Below are 22759 nucleotides of genomic sequence, written 5' to 3'. Positions count from 1 at the left end.
TATCTTTGAATCATGTCTCTGTGGCTTAGTGGAGTCTCTGGTCCTTCAGTAAATAGCTATAGGTGTGTGCTAGGTGTGGCCATGGAGCTCCAATCAGTGCTCAAGGGTGGGGTGTCAGTGCAAGGTGGGTTTGGTAGCTCTCTTTTTGTCAGCAGGCTGGAGGTCATGGTCATGTCTGTTGGCATAATCACAGCCTCACCTCTTTTCTTCCAAGGTGATCAGTGCCCAGGGTTTACCCACAATGGCTACAACCCCCTCCCACACAAGCGCATGAACTGCACAAAGGATCTCTGCAGTCTTCAGTGTGAACACAGAACCATTGACAATGACCCATCCCAGGTAATCAGGGAGCTCTGAGCCTCTGAGGCCTGACACAGTGATTGCCCAGAGTTCCAGCTATACGATTTCATGCTTATTGTGAAGTCACAGAATCCCTACCATCGTGGCATGCAAGCTCCCACAGTCACGGTAAACAAGGGATCCACTCTCAGTCCTGTGTGCCTGCCTCTACTCTACTACTTTTGTGAGTTTAATTAAACTCTAGATCACCATTTGACAATGAAAATCAAAATTGAAAATATGCTTGTTCTTTGACAGATTCCAGTTAGTATTGTATCCAAATACAATACTTTATCAGTTATATGACTTGCTAATTTTTTTCTCCATTTGTGATTTTTTTTTTTTTTTTTTTTACTTTTTGGCTGGTGTCCCTTTAACAATGTTTCTAGTTTTGATGAAGTTCAATTTCTTTGATTACGTTTTTCTCAGCTTTGGTTATGTGTTTCAGAAACAATTTCCCAATTTAAGGTCATAAAGATATACTTCTATATTTTCTTGTAAGAGTTTTATGATCTTCATTTTCAAATTTAGATCTATGATCCATTTTGAGTTAATCTTTTTAATATGGTGTAAGAGGGAGGATCCAGCTACATTTTATGAATGAATCCTTGGAGATCCATTGATCCTGTGTGAGAATCATTCTGTTATTACATCCAAACTATCCACTAACAGAAAGGGCACCCATTTAAAATAATGAATGCAGGCTCTTCAATGGAAAACCAGAGCAGGATTCAAGAATTTTAAGAAAAGACACTATTGTTTTCAGAACCTTGCAACATGGACTTGAAGTATATATTCATAATATGTGTGATGCACAAGAATATACAGTTAAAAGACTAATACATTGCTTGGTAATTTGATAACAGAAATAAACACTATGTATTTCCTAATTAGTATTTATTTACCAGGTGAAGATGATATTCTTTTGAGAATACAAAGATAAAACCACTACTTTATTTCCTTCTATCCTGAACTCTGATCCAATGACATGCATGTTTATAAAATAGTTCTTGTTTTTCCACATAAACTTTTTTCTTATTTTCCAGCTCTTAAAATGTTTTAAGAAGTTAGATATTAGAGTTGTAGTGTCTCCAAATGTATACACTAAAAAAAGCTGATGTCTCAAAAAGTGAGAATATTTTCTTTCATTTGTCTTTTACTTTATGGCAATAGAGAACAATGGGTACTCTAATCACAGCATATTTACATTTTCAAATATTGCATTTAATTGTACCCTCTGCTTAAACAAAACGAGACAATTGAAGGTAGTTAGAAGCATTTTCCATAATGGATTTCTATTATAAGATGTGCTAAACCACTAAGTGGTGAGCATTAGTGTTTTTGAATTACAATATTGCAAGTCTATTAATTCTCCCTCAGGAAAGAGGAGCTCAAAGAATTGTTTTCATAGTAAAATTTGAATTTTTATTAATATTGTATCTTTTTTCATCAAATGGAAAGTCACAAGGATGACTTGTTGATATGTTACCTATTTACATGTGGAAATATGCACATAAACTTAGAGTATAGGGTTAATTAAGTTCATTTCTTTCCTAGTGCTAAGATCTCAAGAAATAAAATTCATGATAAATAGACTTTGTAGCAGATCAGTGCATCAAGGTTAAGATTGTTTCAACGAGGCCGGCTCACTAGGCTAATCCTCTGCCTTGCAGCGCCAGCACACCGGGTTCTAGTCCCGCTTGGGGCGTCAGATTCTGTCACGGTTGCCCCTCTTCCAGGCCAGCTCTCTGCTATGGCCCGGGAGTGCAGTGGAGGATGGCCCAAGTGCTTGGGCCCTGCACCCGCATGGGAGACCTGGGGAAGCACCTGGCTCCTGGCTTCGGATCAGGGTGATGTGCCGGTTGCAGCGCGCCGGCTTTGGCGGCCATTGAAGGGTGAACCAACGGCAAAAAGGAAGACCTTTGTCTCTCTCTCTCACTATCCACTCTGCCTGTCCAAAAAAAAAAAAAAAAAGATTGTTTCAATGAAGGCTGCAAGGATGACCATTTGTCCTGAAAATTTACTTAACCCACCCTTCATTTCAGGAAAGCAGCTGTTCCTACTGATATTTTCTGCATTGTGGAATATGGATAAATGAAATAATAACTTCTCTAGTTTTAAATTCCCATGTCATCACCATAAAAATGAACCTTAAACTTATTAAAAGCCTCACAGAAAATTACATTTCAGAAGGATAGACAAAAATTAGGATTTTCTCTTATTCCTAAAACATTAGTAGTCAAATCTCTTTCCCCACTGACAGTGTCAAACCCCAGTAACGTGACTACTCCCGTTTTAGGTTTAGATATCAAACTGTGAACATAATCTGTCCTTAAGGCTCATTGAAACACACTATATGATACAGCAGAGTGCCTTAGACAGAAACTGATCCCTTTCATCTTCTCCTAAACCTATCAGCCATGGGTTCTTTTCCACAGCTGTGCCTAACAGATTTTATCAAATGGATTTCTGTTACCCATTTTTTTCCATATATTCAATTCTATATTTTATTGTTATCTTAGCTGGAGTTTGCAGAATACTCAGAAAAATTAAAATGAAAAATAATCTCAAACTCTAGGCATACTCTTCACATAGTTTGTACTTGTTCTTGCAGAATTTAAATAAAATATGCTTTGATCTGTCATGTTCAATCATAGAGTAAATTTCAGAATAATGAGTTACTTTCATATCAGGTTTTCTTTGGTTGAGACATGTTTGAAAAATATTAGGAGAAAATGTTAAAAAAGAAATTGTTCATTTGGCCATAAAGAACTCAGTAACATTGTTTACATGTTTTTTTGAAATACCATTCTTGGAGATAGTAGAATGGTATGGTTTTAGACATAGTTGAACTAAATTTGCTCTATCGGAAAAATATGCCTCTCTAATTTTAGTTTTAAGATCAGCTATTTAAACAAGTTATCATGAAATGTGTCATTCTAACTGAGAAATTTTCTGAGTCAAAACTGATAAAAATGTTTTACAGAATATTATCATTACTAAATAGCATGCTATAAAATGAACCCAGCCCTCTTTTTTTTTTTGCTATTAATGGGAGATCCTTTTATTGTTCTTTGCTTTGGGCTTCTAAAGTCTTTAAAACAGCAATAATAACAGAATACAGCAGAATTAGATTCTATTTTCAGTACACATTCCATCTTCCACATTTCTAGAGAGAATTATGTTAGGGTGTATGTGAATTGGCAGACACAGCAGAAAGACAAAAGACCAGTATCCACTAAATAGCAGTGTAAAAGCATGCAGGAAGAACAGGGAGACTGTCTGAAATCCACACAGAAAAGACAAAAACATTTTTTCTCAAACCAATTTATTAAAAATAACACACTGAAGACAGGCCTTTGGTGCAGCGCTTAGGACAAGGTGTGGGACATCCGCATTCCCCATGGGAGTGCCTGCTCCTCAGTTCTGGCTCCACTTCTGATTGCAGCTTCTTGCCGATGTGCATCCTGGAAGAGCAGGTGGCCAGTCCTCTTAATAATCTTTTTCTTTGAACCAAAAACCAAATGCTTTCTGAAGCATAGTGCACACTTTTTTAGATGTAATGTTAACAAAGATTAAAAAATCTATCTTCCATGGCTGAGGAACAACAGTGGACATTGGTAGGAATTTAAAGTATATTAAAGGGGTTTTTTTTTTCTTTTGTAAAGACCAGAGTTTCATAATCAGATCCACAAGCTTCAAACAGCATTAGCCACAAAATTTGTGGAATCCAGCACATAATGAACATGTGGAGTAATTTGCTTGATAAAATTAAGATTTCACAGACAGTGGCAGCAGTATAGCAAGGCCAGGGAGAGGTCTTTGAAAGCTTGGATCTCACTGGGCTGCATAGATTGAAGGGTGCAAAACTGACCCTGGTACTCTGTGTATGAAATTCCTCACATATTTATCTAATGGTCTATGTAACTTTATTCAAATCTGCAAAGGATTTGGGCACAGAAAGGGGGAGGATAAACTTTCAAAACATGTGAGTTATCCTCCTTCTCATTATTGCTTAAGCCCCATGGGAGTTCACACCAAAATTATTGGTGGTCTCCAGGTCTCCGGTCTCTACTATTTTGGTAGTAGTAGCTTTTGACATTGCCGACTTTTGTTTCTTTTTGAATTTTTAAAAATATGCTGTATCTAAAAATGTAAATGGAGAGTTCTCTTAAAGCAATAATGATCCAAAACTATAAAATTTCAAGTTTACTTTTATTAATAATTAATATTAAAATCAATTGAGAATATAATATTAGTTATGTAAGAACTGGAAGTGATTTGTCTTTTATCTCAGCATTCAATGCAATCTCATTCACAATGGTATCCCTTCAGCTCTGTTGTGAAAGAGAAATATAAGTGAAATGATATTTGTATATTCAGAAACGTACAAACTAATAATGAAGTAAAGAAAAACAAGATTCAACTATCAATAAATTTTAGTTGTTCAAATTAAATAGAATAGGTGGAAAATCTCCTCAGGCTAGACAAATATCATTGTAATAGATTTTTATTATTAAGGATTATTAAGGACTTAACTGAATAGCAAAGTTAACATCCATTTTTGTTGATAATAACACTTTTTTTAAAAAACTCTTGGAAAAACTGAATGAGAAAGGTCCATAAATCTTACTACAAATTCAAAAAATGTAAATAAATTGCGTGAAGTCCATATAGGGATTTAATATCTAAAATTACATCCCTTTTTCATGCAGCAATTTGCCTAAAGTTTGTTAATTAAAAGCAAAATATATTTTATTTTAATATTAAAATTACAAAAATAAGTAGATGGGACATATCTCTCACTTTCTCTCCCCTTTTCTCACTCTTTCGTAAACTTAATAGACTATTTTCTGGAAAAAGTAGGCAATATAGATTAGCAATATGAAAAGTGTCAATTCACCAGTGAATAATGTTTGAATGTGTGCATACATATACATGTATGTCATACACAAAAAAAGATGCAATGATGAATTGCTGTTTTCAGCTGACAAAGATTATTAAAACTACATCCAGTGCTCCTTAAACTATGGGCCATGGAAGTGTCTGAGATTTTAACAAAGGCTACTGATCCAATGATTTTATATTGTTAAATTCTACATATACTTGTTCATACACGTGAACTGTTTAGATAAGCTATCGGGACATTAACAAAGTCTTTGAAGGTCATTCTGGGACTCATAAGGAAACTGAAAAAATATCTTTGATTTACAGCATAACTTTTTATTTGTCATAAAATATTGCTTATGTATGTGAAGTGTAGAATTATTTGGTAATCTCACACATCTGTATTTAAGTTTTTTCTAAATTTTAAAAATGGCAGATGAAATTATGGTTCACATTTTTGTGTATAAATATTTGCTTATCAATCAATCTATGTATTTGGATACAATAATGGTAATGGAATAAAGATAATTACATAAGCACATTTTATATTTTGATTTTCATTGGCAAATATTGATCTAGACTTTACTCAGACTTACAAAAGTAATGAAGTAGACTAATCCATTTCCTTTCTTATTGGATATCACTATTCCTTTTAAGATTTTTTTAAATATTTATTTATTTATTTGAAAGAGTTACAAACAGAGAGGGGAGAGAGAGAGGTCTTCCATCTGCTGGTTCACTCCCCAGATGGCTGCAATGGTCGGAGTTGCACCAGTCCAAAGCCAGGAGCCAGGAGCTTCTTCCAGGTCTCCCTCGCTGATGCAGGGGCCCAAGGATTTGGGCCATCTTCTACTGCTTTTCTAGGCTTTATCAGAGAGCTGGATCAGAAAGTGGAGCAGCCAGGGTATTAACCGGTGCCCATATGAGATGCCGACACTGTAGGTGACGACTTTGCCTTCTATGCCACAGTGCCGACCCCAAGAATTTTTTAAATTATGGGGTTTTTCTTTCATTTTATTTGAAAGGCAGAAATGGAGAGAGAGAGACAGAGAGAGATTGAGATCTTCCATTTTGTTACTCTACAAGGGCCTCAAGAGATAAGGATTCAAGCTAGGATCCCAGAACTCAATCTAGGTCTCCCATATTAATGGCAAGACTCCAGGTATTTGAGACATTATCTGCCCATGCCCGAAGTGCACTTTAGTGAGAAGCTGGAATTAGAAACAGAGCTGGGACTCAGATAAGAGATACAAGCATCTTTAACCACTACTCCAAACTTTAGACCCCAACATTCTTTTAATCTAATGGATATAACAAGCAAAAATATGATGTTTCATTCTTGATTTAATTTATATTTTCTAAAATTTTAGTTTGGTTCATAATAAAATACTATAATGCTGTACTCATATCTATTATAATTTATTTATTTTAATAGTAATCATATGTAGACCTTTTTCATTAAAAATTATAAAGGCATTTGTGTATATTTTAACATTTTTAATTGTTTCTCTATAATTTAATGAAAATAAATTGATATTTCATGATAAAGTTACTGTGCTTGCTGTAATAATTCATAGAAATATTATAGAAGAAAGAAAAAATACTTCATTTGCAGAACTTACCAGATATAATTGTAATTACCAGACAGAATCATTGGCCATATATCTCTGGAACCTACCTATATACCATGTATGCATGCAATTTGCATATCCACAAAACAGACACACACACACACACACTACTTTGTATTTTATTTTTTTCATTCAAACAATATGCTATCAGGTATTCTTATTTTGAGATCAGCATCACGCTATTTTAATGATTACAATGTAGATATATATTTTAATAATTGATAGCAAGAATCTCTTATTTTTCCCTTTTTCAGGTCAGATTATTTACAATCATTTATTCTTCCATAGAAACTATGAGAGTTATTTTGTCAAATTGAAAAAAACAGAAGATTTTTATTTGCAAAGTCTTAAATTCATAAATGAATTTGTAAGATAATTAAGTTATATATTTACAATATCCTAGTCCCATCAAAAAAAATTGTAAATTCTCTTTAGTCCAGTCTTATTCTATTATGCTCACTGAAATTGTTTCATTGTCTACGTAACATACATTCTGTCATCTGCTGCAATTGTCTGCTAAGGTGCAACTCTAACCTCGATCCGCAAGGCTGAGATTTGCCACAGTCACCATCAGATAGTTCTCATCTTCAGCTCCAGCCACGGAGTGTTTAAGAGTGCTTATTTCATTTCAGAAAATCAGGTGTCCGAGGAAGTAGACAAAGATGTGAAAAATGCAGCTCCCATGTAGGGAGCTTCAGGATTATGCCAAATAGTTTCTTCTTGGCTTTTGGTGTGGCGGCATTATTTCAGCTGAGCTACATCTTGTCTCTAGTGGGCTCCTCCATTCTTGGTGTGAGCTCCTCACAGCAGTGTCTCTTCTTTTAAGTCAAGGGCCCGGTGTTTGGCATAGCAGGTAGGTACATCTTGGGACATTCACATCACATATTGAGTATCTGTTTTGTGTCCTAGCTATTCTGCTTCCCAACCAGTTCCCTGACAATGTGCACCCTGAGAGGCAGCAGGCAATAGCTCAAGTATCGACCTTGTCACCCACATGAGAGACCCAATCTGAGTTCTGGGCTCATAGCTTCAGCCTGGCCCAGCCCTGGCTGTTTTAAGCATTTGTAGAGTTTACCAGTGGATGGAAGATCTCTCTCCAACTCTCTATCTCTCTCTCCTTTCAGATAAAATGAAAATAAGTTTAAAAAACATTTTAAAACTAACATAGTATTTCTTTTTTTAATTCATTTTTTATTTAGTAAATATAAAAAAAGCTCTTTAGTGTTGGGAAAAATAACGCTTCAAAAAATAATTAGTAGAAAAACCCACCAGTATACTGTCCGTCCTTTCAATGCCAGCACAGATTTGGGAACATACTGAGGATGAAGTGATAAACATCCACAGGTGAATTACTGCTACTCTTCTACTCCTCATAAAGACAGTTAATGGTGCCATACTAATGGCACCAAAACTTTGCTTTATTTTCAACTACTAAAATACCTATACTTTTCAGATTATTTGCATTTCCAATAATTTCTATGGAAATGTCCTGCTTTGTTTGCCTCAGGGCATGAGGAACAAAATGGACAATAAGAATTAGGAAATATTCTTTTTAAAAATATTATTTATTTATTTATTTGAAAGGCAGAGAGAGAGAGAGAGAGTTCTTCCATCTCCTGGTTCACTCCCCAAATGGTCACAACTGCAACAGCTGGGCCAGGGCCAAAGTGTGGGGACTGGAACTCCATTTGGATCTCCCACATGAGTGCAGGGACCTAAGCACTAGGGCAAGCTTTTGCTGTTTCCCAAGTGCATAGCATGGAGTTAGGTCCGAAGTGGACCAGTTGGGACTTGCACAGGTGCCCATATGAGATGCTGGCATTATGGTGACAACTTAACTCCTGCACCACAATATCATCCTCAGGTGCTGAGTTACAAAAAAAAAAAAAAAAAAAAAAAAAAAAAAAAAAAAAAATTGAACTAAATACACAATAATAAATTGCGAAAGACAAAAATTAATAAGGCACTTTTCATATGCCACAACTTCAGTGTTTTCCAAGGGAAAATAAAGGACTAAAAAAGAGTTATTTTTTATCATTACTTCTCATTATCCTAGGATTAACTATTAATTGGTTTAATTTTCTTTTCCACCATTATGTTACTAGTAAGGTGCACACTTCTGTGTCTTCTAAATACATCACTTTTGGAGCAGGCAATTAGCCTAGCGGTTAAGATTCCAATTAAGATGCCCATTTCCATTACAGTTATTTAGAAAGTGAACCAGTGCATAGGAGCTGTCTCTATCTTTCTTGCTTGCTTGCTCTCTTCCTCTCAAAAAATAAATATTTTTAAAAGTCATGTTTAATTATTCTATGTGATCTAGTCACTCAAAAGTGCTAAGAATCAAATGTCTAATGAATGACTCACACAGCTAGCTGCTTTTCTTTAAAAAGAAAACAAGCTCTATTTAGACAAAATTAATATACTACAAACTCTATCCATTAAAAGTATACAGTTTAGTGAGTTTAATTCAAAGAATTTTGCAACCATCACACCAATCTGAATTTAGAATGTTCTCATCATTCCAAAAGAAGTAAAATTGTGTATCCATTAGCAATCATTTCCCATCATTCCTGTTGTATTTTATATAAATGAAATCACAAAAATGTGTCTTATGTAGAAAGATTCTTTTACATAACATATTTTCTGGATTTATACATGTAGCAGCATTTTTGATACTCTATTCCTGTTTATGATGGAATAGTATTACATGGTGTGGATACACTACATTTTGTTCATCTATTGACCATTTGGTGGGTATTTCTAACTTTGTGCTCCTATGAACAGTCTTAAGTCTCTCTCTCTCTCTCTCTCTCTCTCTCTCTCTCTCTCTTGCTCTCTCTCTCTCTTGCTCTCTCTCTTTCTCTCTCTCTCATCTGACAGACATTTCAAAGCCCTACCTTCAAGGTAAGATATTCTTTCCTCCGCATCATATAGCCTGTTGGTAAGGCTTTTCACTATATCTTTTATTTGACTTAATGAATTCTCCATTTCTAATATTTCTGTTTGTTTCTTTCTCAATATCTCTATCCCTTTGCTGAAACTTTCATTCATGTCTTGCACTGATTTTCTAACTTCATTTAGTTATTTACCTATTGTCTCTTGTATCACTCTGGATAAACTTACAGTTATTCTTTTGAATTCTTTGTTAGGCATCTCATCAATCTTCCTTTTTTCATGGTTTGATACTAGTGTGCTATTGCCTTGGGACATAACATTGTCCTGTGTTGATTTTTGTGCATTTAGGGGCTCTTTTGTTTCTTTCACTTTTAGAGAATGTTATCGCTGTTTTGAGACTTTTTCCTGAAGATATGCCTTTCAGGGTCAGTTTAATAAGCTACTTTGACTTTATTTCCAGCTGGACTCCAAAATCTCCCTATACTTTTACCTTCTATAGTTGTAGGTATATGGAGGACTCCTGTGGGTCACTGTGGTTCTCCAGTGTTCCCCAAGAAAAGAAACTAGAGTCAGTAGCTTCTCAGTTTTTGGAAACAAGACCCGTGCTGCTGTGGTTCCGCAGAGTACAGACTCTCAGCCAACGCTGAAGCCCAGAGCTGTGCTTGTGAGATCAACACTGGTTCCAGTAACAAGATGATCTCATGGATTCACAACCATTGCCCAACGCCAAGAGTGGCAGCAATTCTGGTTGGAGGGAGGATTATTCTACAGATGCTGTCTTAATGGTTGAATCCAAAAGAGTAATGTTGCCTTGGGGACAATAGAACAAGCAGTCCTAGGCCACTTCCTGTGGGCTCATTGTTGAGTTGAGTGGTGTAGAAGAATCCCAGACTGAAGCCACAAGTTAGCACAGATGCATATAAACCTAGAAGCTCCAGGGAGAGGGTCTGGAATCCTAAGCTCCAAAATGAGCCTGGGTGCAGCATGGAAAATTTGGGTCAGAAGCCCCAGCAAGTAAGCAGTACATTTGGTCATGTGTGGTATGGAAAGCCCAGGCCATCGTCCCCAGTGAGCATGCTGAGCTGAGCCAGAAAGCCCAGACTCACAGGAAGAGCAAAAGTTGAGAGTGCTGCCCAGATGAACATCACACAGACACTCTGGCTACTGTCCATGGGAAGAGCTGCGGTTCAGTGGTATAGAGTAGTCTGCAGGATTTTTTCCAGATGGTGTTGGGAGCAAGGTGATTTACTCTTCACATTAAGTGCACTGTCTTGCGCATATTCACCTTCCCAGACATGGACACTCTCTCCATTGCATGCTCAGACCCTACTGCAACAACCAATCCTAGTGCACAAGAATCTCTGATCGGTAGGCAGACTGGACAGGGACAGGAAGACACTGATTGAATGTTGGTACGCACAGATTCCAGTGTGTGCACAGAAACCAGCAATGTTTCAAGTAGTTGAAGGATGGGAAGCAGTGAGGAGGAGAATGTTTCTCAGGTCTGAGGAGGCAGGAACTCCCATTTCTGACAGATTTCTCAACAAAAACCTCACTGGCCAAGAGAGAATGCAGAGATGTAGTCCAAGTTCTAAAAGAGAAAATGCCAACCCACAGTACATCATCCATCAAAATTCTCTTTCCTAAATTAAGGTGGAGAAACAACTTTCAAAGACAAGCATAAATTGAGACAATTCATTACCCTCAGACTAGCCTTACAAATGATAACTAAGGGTATATTATGTATAGAAACAAAGAAAAGCAATCTGCATTATGAAAGACTGTGAAAGTATGAAATGGACTAGAAAAACATCAAAGGGTATTCAAAAAAGAGGGGGTTCTAGCCAGAGCTATTAGGCAAGAAAAAGAAATTAAAGGGATACAAATTGGGAAGGAAGAACTCAAACTATCCCTCTTTGCAGATGACATGATTCTTTATTTAGGGGACCCAAAGAACTCTACTAAGAGACTATTGGAACTCATAGAAGAGTTTGGCAAAGTAGCAGGGTATAAAATCAATGCACAAAAATCAACAGCCTTTGTATACACAGACAATGCCATGGCTGAGGAAGAACTGCTAAGATCAATCCCATTCACAATAGCTACAAAAACAATCAAATACCTTGGAATAAACTTAACCAAGGATGTTCAAGATCTCTACGATGAAAATTACAAAAGCTTAAAGAAAGAAATAGAAGAGGATACCAAGAAATGGAAAAATCTTCCATGCTCATGGATTGGAAGAATAAATATCATCAAAATGTCCATTCTCCCAAAAGCAATTTATAGATTCAATGCAATACCAATCAAGATACCAAAGACCTTCTTCTCAGATCTGGAAAAAATGGTGCTGAAATTTATATGGAGGCACAAGAGACCTCGAATAGCTAAAGCAATCTTGTACAACAAAAACAAAGCCAGAGGCATCACAATACAAGATTTCAGGACATACTACAGGGCAGTTGTAATCAAAACAGCATGGTACTGGTACAGAAACAGATGGATAGACCTATGGAACAGAATTGAAACACCAGAAATCAACTCAAACATCTACAGCCAACTTATATTTGATCAAGGATCTAAAACTAATTCCTGGAGCAAGGACAGTCTATTCAATAAATGGTGCTGGGAAAACTGGATTTCCACGTGCAGAATCATGAAGCAAGACCCCTATCTTACACCTTACACAAAAATCCACTCAACATGGATTAAAGACCTAAATCTACGACCTGACACCATCAAGTTATTAGAGAACATTGGAGAAACCCTTCAAGATATTGGCACAGGCAAAGAATTTCTGGAAAAGACCTGGGAGGCACAGGCAGTCAAAGCCAAAATTAACTATTGGGATTGCATCAAGTTGAGAAGTTTCTGTACTGCAAAAGAAACAGTCAGGAGAGTGAAGAGACAACCGACAGAATGGGAAAAAATATTTGCAAACTATGCAACAGATAAAGGGTTAATAACCAGAATCTACAAAGAAATCAAGAAACTCCACAAAAACAAAACCAACAACCCACTTAAGAGATGGGCCAAGGACCTCAATAGACATTTTTCAAAAGAGGAAATCCAAATGGCCAACAGACACATGAAAAAATGCTCAAGGTCATTAGCAATCAGGGAAATGCAAATCAAAAGCACAATGAGGTTTCACCTCACCCCGGTTAGAATGGCTCACATTCAGAAATCTACCAACAACAGATGCTGGGGAGGATGTGGGGAAAAAGGGACACTAACCCACTGTTAGTGGGAATGCAAACTGGTCAAGCCACTATGGAAGTCAGTCTGGAGATTCCTCAGAAACCTGAAGATAACCCTACCGTTCAACCCAGCCATCCCACTCCTTGGAATTTACCCAAAGGAATTTAAATTGGCAAACAAAAAAGCAGTCTGCACCCGAATGTTTATTGCAGCTCAATTCACAATAGCCAAGACCTGGAACCAACCTAAATGCCCATCAACGGTAGATTGAATAAAGAAATTATGGGATATGTACTCTTTAGAATACTATACCGCAGTAAGAAACAATGAAATCCAGTCATTTGCAACAAAATGGAGGAATCTGGAACACATCATGCTGAGTGAAGTAAGCCAGTCCCAAAGGGATAAATACCATATGTTCTCCCTGATCCGTGACAACTGACTGAACACCAAAAAGGAAACCTGTTGAAGTGAAATGGACACTATGAGAAACGGTGACTTGATCAGCATAGCCCTGACTGTTAATGAACAACTTAATACATTATCCCTCTTAGTAGTTTTTTTTGTCTGTTCTACTTAATATGACTGGTTTAATTCTGTAATTAATACACAGTTATTCTTAAGTGTTGAAAATTAACTGAAATGTGATCCCTGTTAAACATAAGAGTGGGAATAAGAGAGGGAAGAGATGTACAATTTGGGACATGCTCAAGCTGATTTGCCCCAAATGGTAGCGTTAGAAACATACCAGGGGACTCCAATTTAATCCCATCAAGGTGGCATGTACCAATGCCATCTCACCAGTCCAAGTGATCAATTTCAGTTCACAATTGATCATAATGAAAGGACTAAGAGTCAAAGGGAGCACATAAACAAGTCTAGTACCTGCTAACACTAACCGATAAAATAAATAAAGGGGAGAGTGATCCAACATGGGAAGCGAGATGCTCAGCAGACTCATAGAATGGTGGATGTCCTAAACAGCACTCTGGCGTCAGAATCAGCCCTAAAGGCATTCGGATCTGGCTGAACAGCCCATGAGAGTATTTCAGGCATGGAAAGCCAAGACACTCTGGCAAAAAATAAATAAATAAATAAATAAATAAACTAAATGAAAGATCTCTGTGAGTGAGATCCCAGTGGAAAGAACAGGTCTTCAAAGAAGGAGGCAGCTTTCTCTGAAGGGAGGAGAGAACCTCCACTTTGACTATGACCTTGTCTAAATAAGATAAGAGTAGGAGAACTCAAGGGGCTTCCATAGCCTTGGAAACTCATGACTGGTGCATAGGGAGATTACTGATGCCATAGACAGGAGTGTCAATTGGTAAAGTCAACAACAGGAGTCACTGTGCACTTACTCCTCATGTAGGATCTCTGTCCTTAATGTGCTGTACATTGAGACTTAATGCTATAATTAGTACTCAAACAGTATATTTCACTTTGTGTTTCTATGGGGGTGCAAACTGTTGAAATCTTTACTTAATGTATACTAAACTGATCTTCTGTAAAAAAAAAAAAAAGAAGAAGAAGAAGAAATTATCAATTCCCAACTTGACTCTCACTGGGATTAAACATGACAATAGGTCTGATCTGATTTCATCATCATTTAAAAAATCATCTATTATTTTTCACTTTATGTTTCTGTGTGGGAGCAAACTATTGAAATCTTTACTTAATGTATGCTAAACTGATCTTCTGTATATAAAGAGAATCGAAAATGAATCCTCATGTGAATGGAAGGGGAGAGGGAGTGGGAAAGGGGAGGGTTGTGGGTGGGAGGGACGTTATGGGGGGAAGCCATTGTAATCCATAAGCCGTACTTTGGAAATTTATATTCATTAAATAAAAGTTAAAAAAAAAAAGGAAATGGGAAAGGAAGTAACCATACTATGAAGGAGGAAACAATACAGTGGGCCAAATAAAGTGGGGGTAAATACAAAAAAAAAAAAAAAAAAAATTGGCAGAATCAATCAAGTCATTATTTTTCATGAATAAGATTGAGTGTAAATTCCCCAATTAAAAGAAAGATACAGACTGCGGGCCAGCCTTGTTGCTCAGTGAACTAAGCTGCTGCCTTCAAAGTCAGCATTCCATATAGAGTTCTTGTTAAGAGTCCTGGCAGCTCCACTTCTAATTTAGATCCCTGCTGATATGCCTGGGAAGACAGCAGTGAATATCACAAGTACTTGGGCCCCTGCCACCTTTGTGGAATACCAAATTGGAGTTCAGGGTTCCTGGAAAAGCCAAGATCATCCCCAGCCATTGTCATTTGGGGAGTGAATCATTGAATGGATGACATGTCTCTCTCCCTCTCTCTGTCTCCCTCTCTATTGCTCTGCCTTTCAAATAAATAAATAAATAAATTTAAATAATAATAATCAGTTAAAAACTGGCTGAATGGATTTTTTTAAAAAGATCCAGCTATATGTTGCCTACAAGAAATCTATGTCAACAGTTAACGCACAAACACCATGAAAGTGAAAGAAAATAAAAAATAATATATTCAATGAAATGGAAATCAAAAGCTAGTAGGGTAGTTTTACCTCTTTTTCAGACAAAATAGTAAGACAAAATTTGTCAAAATAAACAGAATGCCACTATAGGATGATCAAGGAATCAATTCAGCAAGATATAACTATTGTAATGCATATGTACCAAATGCCAGATCACCTATTTTTATGAGGACTTATTTATTTGAAAGGCAGAGTAACAGATACAGGAAGAGAGAGAGAAAGAGAAATATTCCATGTTCTGGCTCACTCCCCAAATGTCTGCAATTACTAGAGTTACCAGGCTGAAACTAAGAACAAGGAACTTTATCTGGATCTCTCATGTGGATGGCAGGGGCCCAAGAACTTGAAACATTTTCTGCTGACTTCTCAGGCATATCAGCAGGAAGCAGGATTGGAAGTGGAGCAATTGGACTTGAATCAGTGTCCATAAGGGATGATGATGTGGCAGGCAGCAGCTTAAACTGCTGCACTATAATTTTGGCCCCTAGATTACCCATTTTTATGAAACAGTATAAAGAGGACCATAAGCTACAATACAATAATATTGGGGGACTTCAACATCTCACTTCCATAAAGGGTCAAGTCAACCAGACAAACTTCAACAATATTAATCTGTACTAGTGACAAAATGTGGAATAGATATTTATAGCATATGTCATTCCACAGATGCAGAATGCATATTCTTTTCATCAATGAATGGAGTATTCTATTGGATAGACCACATACTAGGCTACAGAACGAATCTCAACATATTCAAAAAAGTTAAAATTGTATCATGTATCTTTTATGTCCATAATTGTATAAAGCTGAAATTAAAAATAAAAGAGCCTAGAAATACAAATACATGGGGACTGAACAACATAGTCTCAAAGAAACAGTGAGTCATTTAAGAAATCAAAAAGGAAATAAAATTCCTTAAAAATAATAAAAATGGAAATAAAACATATCAAAACTCATGGGATGGTGCAAAACAGTGTTAAAGATTTATTGAAATAGTGCCTACTTTAAAAATTACAAAATTATAACAGATAACCTGCAATTGTAATTCAAGGACTGAGAAAAGCAAGAAAAAAATCAAACTCAAAATTAGTAGAAGAGAAGAAATAATAAAAAATTAGAAAATAAATAAAATGCAAATTAAAAACAATGCAAATATTCATGAAATGAATATCCAGTTCTTTAAAAAGATAAACAAAATTGATAAACCATTAGCCAGACTAACAGTAAAAGAGAGAGAAAGAGAAAGAGAAATATAGTTAAAGTGAAAATTCTTGGATTGGTTTTATCTTGGTAGGAAAGCACCTTATCTTCCTTCATATTGGACAGGACAGTTTCCTAAGCCAGGAATAGAAGGCATGAAGTACTTTTTGTCGCTCCCCCATTTCATGGAGGAACGATACAGGACCCTGCGCTGTTCTTTTGTCTGCTCGGCCCTTCCCGGGTTTGCTGCTGGTCCTTCCCAGGTTGGCTGCCGGTCCTTCCCGGGTTGGCTGCCGACCCCTCCACCTCCGTGGAGGGGCGGTACCCCCTGCCACTTTCCCCACTTCCGCGGGGGAGTGGCACACCGCCGGCCGGCTCTCTCGGGGGCTGCTCAGATGTTATCCGGATGTTCCCGGTGCATGTTCTCTCTCTCCTCCTTTATAGTCCTCTTCCACCAATCCCAACTCTGCTACCCACACGCCGAGCACGCTGCTCTCCTCCAATCAGGAGCAGGATCAGCTCCTTCAGGTTATTGGTCGAACTGGAGGCAGCTGTGTAAAAGTTGTTTACTCCTCTCCCAGCGCCATATTGTGGGAGAGCAGATGCATAGAATAAGTCTTAATTCCAGTAACTTAGTCTCCCCACACTTTTGGCATGGTGATAAATGAATTTGAATATCACAGATACTGTGTTAATGCCAATTATAAAGATCATTGCCTGATCAATTAATCAATTGAAATCTATCTTTAGAAAACTAAATGCTTTTCCAGAAAGAAGGTAGAATTTTTTTACAAAATTTTCATTGTAAGTCATAGCAGTTCAAGTAGTTTGGAAACTTTAGGCACATCTGCCACTGTGATTCAGTGAGTAGGAGGAGAACTTCAACATTTGTATCATGAAGTTCTATCACACAATTTACAATAATCTCTACTCATTGTCAATATTATCCACCTTCTCTAAAGAAATTTTTTATACTCGAGTGCAAATATTATTGGATACTGGTACACAAAAAGAATATCAAAGAATATATGCTGATTTAGACTTTGTCTTTCCTTGTAGAAAATAATATAACTGAATCTTCTTTAAATAGTCTTACTTTTCTTCCTCCCTATCCACACAAACTTGATGATACTTTTTCATTATGGTTTCTCTTTTCCCTCCACAAGAATCTGTTAAAAGAAAACAATCATTAGGTCAGTGTCTGCATACACCCTCCCTATAACCCTGGATCGTCTATTCCTTTCTTCTTTGACAGTGCCCTTAAAATTATGAATGTTGATCAACACTTCATTTATTAACATGTATTTCAAACACAAAAATTACTCAGGGACTTTGGGCTGCTTCCCGTGAGACTCCATATTGGGAAAGCAAGGAACAAAGGGATCTTTGGAAGGCAGAAGATCAGACCAGGTCCCAAATATAATGGCCACCAAATAAGCCATTTGCTGTTCTCATTATCCACTTCCCTGCAGGAATGGAAAGGCAGATCAATATGAACAATTTTAGTACAATGAGGTATGACCAGGAGTGATCTGTGTCACTGACTGGTTAATGTAGATAGGATCCTCTATTTCCTCTTCCCTTCACCAAATAGGAATATAGGACCAGATTCTCCACTAGTCGGCATTACTGAGTGACCACATGGAAGGTGCTTGCTCTCCAGACTCAGAGAAAACATTGCAAACAAGCAATGAGAAGAGGCTGTTTTGACTGTAGCATTATAGAGCATTTTTCTGACTGAAACATGAATAATTGATTAGTTACCCTCAACCAATATGAAAATGCAAGAAGAAATATCTTCATTAGATTGTAATTTTAGATGCTCTATAAATTTGGGTTTTTTTGAACAAATACAAAATTTATGAAAGTATATTTTAGAGGGATTGACTGTCTCTTAGAGAGGCATTCATTACTATATCTAGTTTATCCTAGATAATCTTATTCGTGTAAACATTTCAACTATCCACAAGCACACTAACACCACAGTCTGAGCATTAATTATTACTAAACAAATAAAAATTTCTCTAAATAATAAAAACCAGCAGCATTTTTAGATAATTTGGTGCATCACAGATATTTTCTAAGCAATGACTTCCTTTTTTTTTTTTAAAGAATTACTCATTTGTTTGAAAGTCAGAGTTACAGAGAGAGAGAAGAGATAGAGAGAGAGAGGTCTTCCATCCACTGGTTCACTCCCCAGTTGGCCGCAATGGCCGGAGCTAAGCCAATCCGAAGCCAGGAGCCAGGAGCTTCTGGGTCTCCCACGCAGGTGCAGGGGCCCAAGGAGTTGAGCCATTTTCCACTGCTTTCCCAGGCCATAGCAGAAAGCTGGATTGGAAGAGGAGCAGCCAGGTCTCGAACCGGCGCCCATATGGAATGCCGGCGCTTCAGACCAGGGCATTAACCCACTGCGCCACAGCGCCAACCCCTAATCAATAACTTTCTTAATATTCTAAACTACGTGAGAAGCTACTAAGAAAATGTTTTTCACAGGTAAGAAATCTAATGTTCAGAGAGTCTTTATAACTTTCCCCAATTCATGCAGCCAGGAAGTGTGGACTCATGAAGTCAGTCATGGTTCAGATTTGTATTTTAACCACTATGCACATTGCTTTAGTCAATATTGAAGCTCATTTCATTTGAGTAGGGTCTTAAAACACTTGAGTCGTTGATATACAAGTTAGTACTTCTTTAAAAATTAATTCTCCACAAGCCTAATTTCACAAACAAGCCAAGTGATGGGTTTTTGCATTGCAAACCATATTTTTAATAGAAAGACTATTCTACATCATTTACAATATGATTTCATTTGTAGACAACCCATTCCAAGGTTTGGAAAACCAGTCCAAAACCACACATTGATGTTAAATCTCAGATACCATTCATCATTGGGAATCAGTGAGCTATAGATTAATAGGTACAAAGATGGCAAGTACTGTTATTAAACATTTTATCTAGCGTCTTTTTTATTATATCAAGAATAGCAGTACAGTTTGTTATATTTATGTGCTAAATAGGTAATTTATTGGTAATGGTTGAGTTACTTTTCATTTTAATGTGCAAATTTTTCAACTGCTTTTTCTGATCAACACTTTTGTCCCAAAATTATATTCTGAAGATATTGCTTAATTCATTATGGTGATTCATATAGTTATTTATATTTATCTGATGCACTGTTTTTGGAGCAAGAACCTAAGATAAATTAGAGAAAATATATCTTGAGAAAATATTCTGAGAATGGTTTAAGATATAAAATTCCTAGAAATAAGATTGGGGTTCCCACCAGTGCATCCAGTTCAAAGACCTGTGGGTGATGTGCAGTGGTGTCTACATCTGGCCAAGGTGTGACTGTGATTTGTTTGAAGACATTTGATCTAAAAACACATGTTAACTCCCTTCCACATTCAACTACTATAACAAAAAATAGATTAAAAACCTCTATGATGGAGGAGGCATTTGGCCTAGTGGTTAAAATACCACTTGGGATGCCTACAACCCTCATCAAAATGTGTCCAAGCTGAGGCTCTGCTCCCAATTCCATCTTTCTGTTGTGTACCCTGGGAGGCAGCAGGTGTTGGCTCAAGTCATTAAGCCCCTGGTACCCAAGTGGGAGATTGGATTGAATTCCATACACATGGCTTCAGCCTGTTACATTCCTGGATGTTGCAGTTACTTGGAAAGTAGGTGGCTCTTGTCACCCATGTTGGAGAGCTGGGTAGAGTTCGTGGCTCCTGACTTTGGCTTAATCCAGCCCTGGCTGTTTTTGAGCATTTTGAGTGTGAACCAGCAGATCAACAGATGGAATCTCTCTCTCTCTCTCTCTCTCTCTCTCTCTCTCTCTCTCTCTCCTCTTCTCTCTCTCTGTCTCTCTTACAATAAATAAATGAATGAATCTTTAACAAAAAATAACCACCATCCTTATAAGAATGAAAAATGGGAGACAGATCGTCATATAGTCAAATTTATTTGGTGAGTCAAAAGTGTAATAATGTGAGAGGCAGTAATACTCACCAAGTATTTTATTTGTTTACATCACTACACAAACACGATTTACATCTCATATAATTCTTCATCCCTAATGGACCTGACTCCAAGACACAAGAGTGGAAAATGAGCAGAATGAGTCCCCAATAACGCTATATAGAAAGTACAACTGGCATCCAGTGTTTTCTGTGGCCCTTGACTATCATTATCCTCTGCATTTATTCTCTGATGTGGCCATTTGGGGAGTAATCCCCCTGGATGACTGAAGAGGTAACAGCTTATTGCCTAAACGTGTTTTGAATCGCACATACTGTCAACACTTTAGATCTAAAATAAAATACCTCTTAAAAAGTGATCTTCGGGGCTGGCACTACAGAGTAGAAATTTAAGCCTTTGCTTGCAGTGCCAGCATCCCATGTGGGCACTAGTTCAAGTCCGGGCTGTTCTGCTTCCAATCCAGCTCCCTGCTAATGTGCCTGAGAAAGCAGAAGATGGGCCAAGGAATTGGACCTCTGCACTCGCATAGGAGACCAGGATGAAGCTCTTGGTTCCTGGCTTCAATTTGACCCAGCCCTGGCTGTTGCAGTCATTTGGGAAGTGAACCAGCAAACAGAAGCTCGCTCTCTCTCTCTCTCTCTCTCTCTCTCTAACTCTCACTCTCTCCTCTCTCTGTATCTCTTCCTTTCAAATAAATAAATTGTTTTCTAAAATGGTCTTATTATGTTTGATCCAATCAGTCATATGTCTCAAATCTTTCCAAGTAAAATTCAGATTCATTTATCTCTTTGTTTTTTCACCCCAATATTTTGAAGTTGTCACTTTTCATCCACCCCAATCTGATTTTTGCCTTTAGTCATTTTATTCCATTGAAAATATTTACTGGCTCCATGCCCTTAGTCTATTTTTTCTATTTATATCCCCTGAAGCAATTAAGTTAGTTTAAAGCTTTTCTTGAATTTTAATTCTTAAAACTTTCTGATTTTAGATAATTGAAAATGAATCTTAATGTGAATAGAATGGGAGAGGGAGCGGGAGATGGGAGGGGTGCGAGTGGGGAGGGAAATTATGGTGGGGGGGAAAGCCATTGTAATCCATAAACTGTACTTTGGAAATTTATATTTACTAAATAAAAAACACTTTCTGATTTTCTATATGTTTTATTTATTTATCTTCATCTATTCAAAATGCAGAGATAGAGAAAAGGAAACAGAGACCAAGAGAAAACTTCCATCTTCTGCTTCACTTAACAATGCTCACAACAGCCAAGGGTAAGCCAACCAAAGCAAGAGCCCAGAACCCAAACTGAGTGTCCCACGTGGGTGACAGAGATTCAAGTACTTAATCCATCACCTGCTACATCCCAGAGTTCACATAAACAAGAAGCTACAATTGGAACTGGAGCTGGGACTCAAATCGAAGAACATTGCTATGAGATGCAGGCATCTATTTTTTTATAAAATTTTATTTTATTTATTTGAAAGACAGAGTTAGAGAGTTAGAGAGGTAGAGAGAGAGAGAGATCTTCCATCTGCTGGTTCGTTCCCCAGATGGCCACAGTGGTAGGAGCTGTGCCGATCCAAAGCCAGGAACCAGGAGCTTCTTCCAGGTCTCCCACACAGGTGCAGGGGCCCAAGGATTTGGGCATCCTCCACTGCCATTCCAGGCCATATCAGAGAGCTGGATCAGAAGAGGAGCAGCCAGGACTAGAACTGGCACCCATATGGAATGCTGGCGCTTCAGGCCAGGGCTTTAAGCTGTTGCCCCATAGCGCCAGCCCCTGTAAGCATCTATTAAACTTTTAGTTACTTGCCTATCCCCCTCAAAGATTTCTTGATCTCATGTTTATTGTTTTGATCCAGAAGCATGACTTTATCAATCACTTTATCAGTCAGTGATATATATGTTACATATCAATAGCATTTATTTTGGGATCATCCATTCTCCTCCTTTTTTTATGCTTACAAACCAATGAACTGGTACCTGAAACCATCATCTTATACTATCCTTCCAAACACACAAACAGCCATTTATAAAGACAAAAAATTCTAAGTTGTTCAGCCTCTCTTTCCCTAAAGTGATATCTTTTATTAATAATGGAGTTTTTTT

At 37.3% G+C, this 22759-nt stretch overlaps 1 long non-coding RNA gene across 1 annotated transcript in view; it reads left to right on the top strand.

The window, feature by feature from the left end:
• The first annotated feature begins 439 nt into the window (after nucleotides 1–439).
• LOC138849114 (uncharacterized) overlaps nucleotides 440–22759 on the top strand; it is a 42590-nt gene continuing 20270 nt past the window's right edge. The window contains exons 1-2 of the long non-coding RNA XR_011387533.1: nucleotides 440–523; nucleotides 21844–21921. This is a non-coding gene — a long non-coding RNA (uncharacterized lncRNA). The remainder of the gene's footprint in view (nucleotides 524–21843; nucleotides 21922–22759) is intronic.

Source organism: Oryctolagus cuniculus, chromosome 3 (genome assembly GCF_964237555.1).
Source record: "Oryctolagus cuniculus chromosome 3, mOryCun1.1, whole genome shotgun sequence".
Lineage (NCBI taxonomy): Eukaryota > Metazoa > Chordata > Mammalia > Lagomorpha > Leporidae > Oryctolagus > Oryctolagus cuniculus.
Note: the sequence above shows the minus strand (reverse complement) of the source record. Positions and strands in the feature narration are given on the sequence as shown.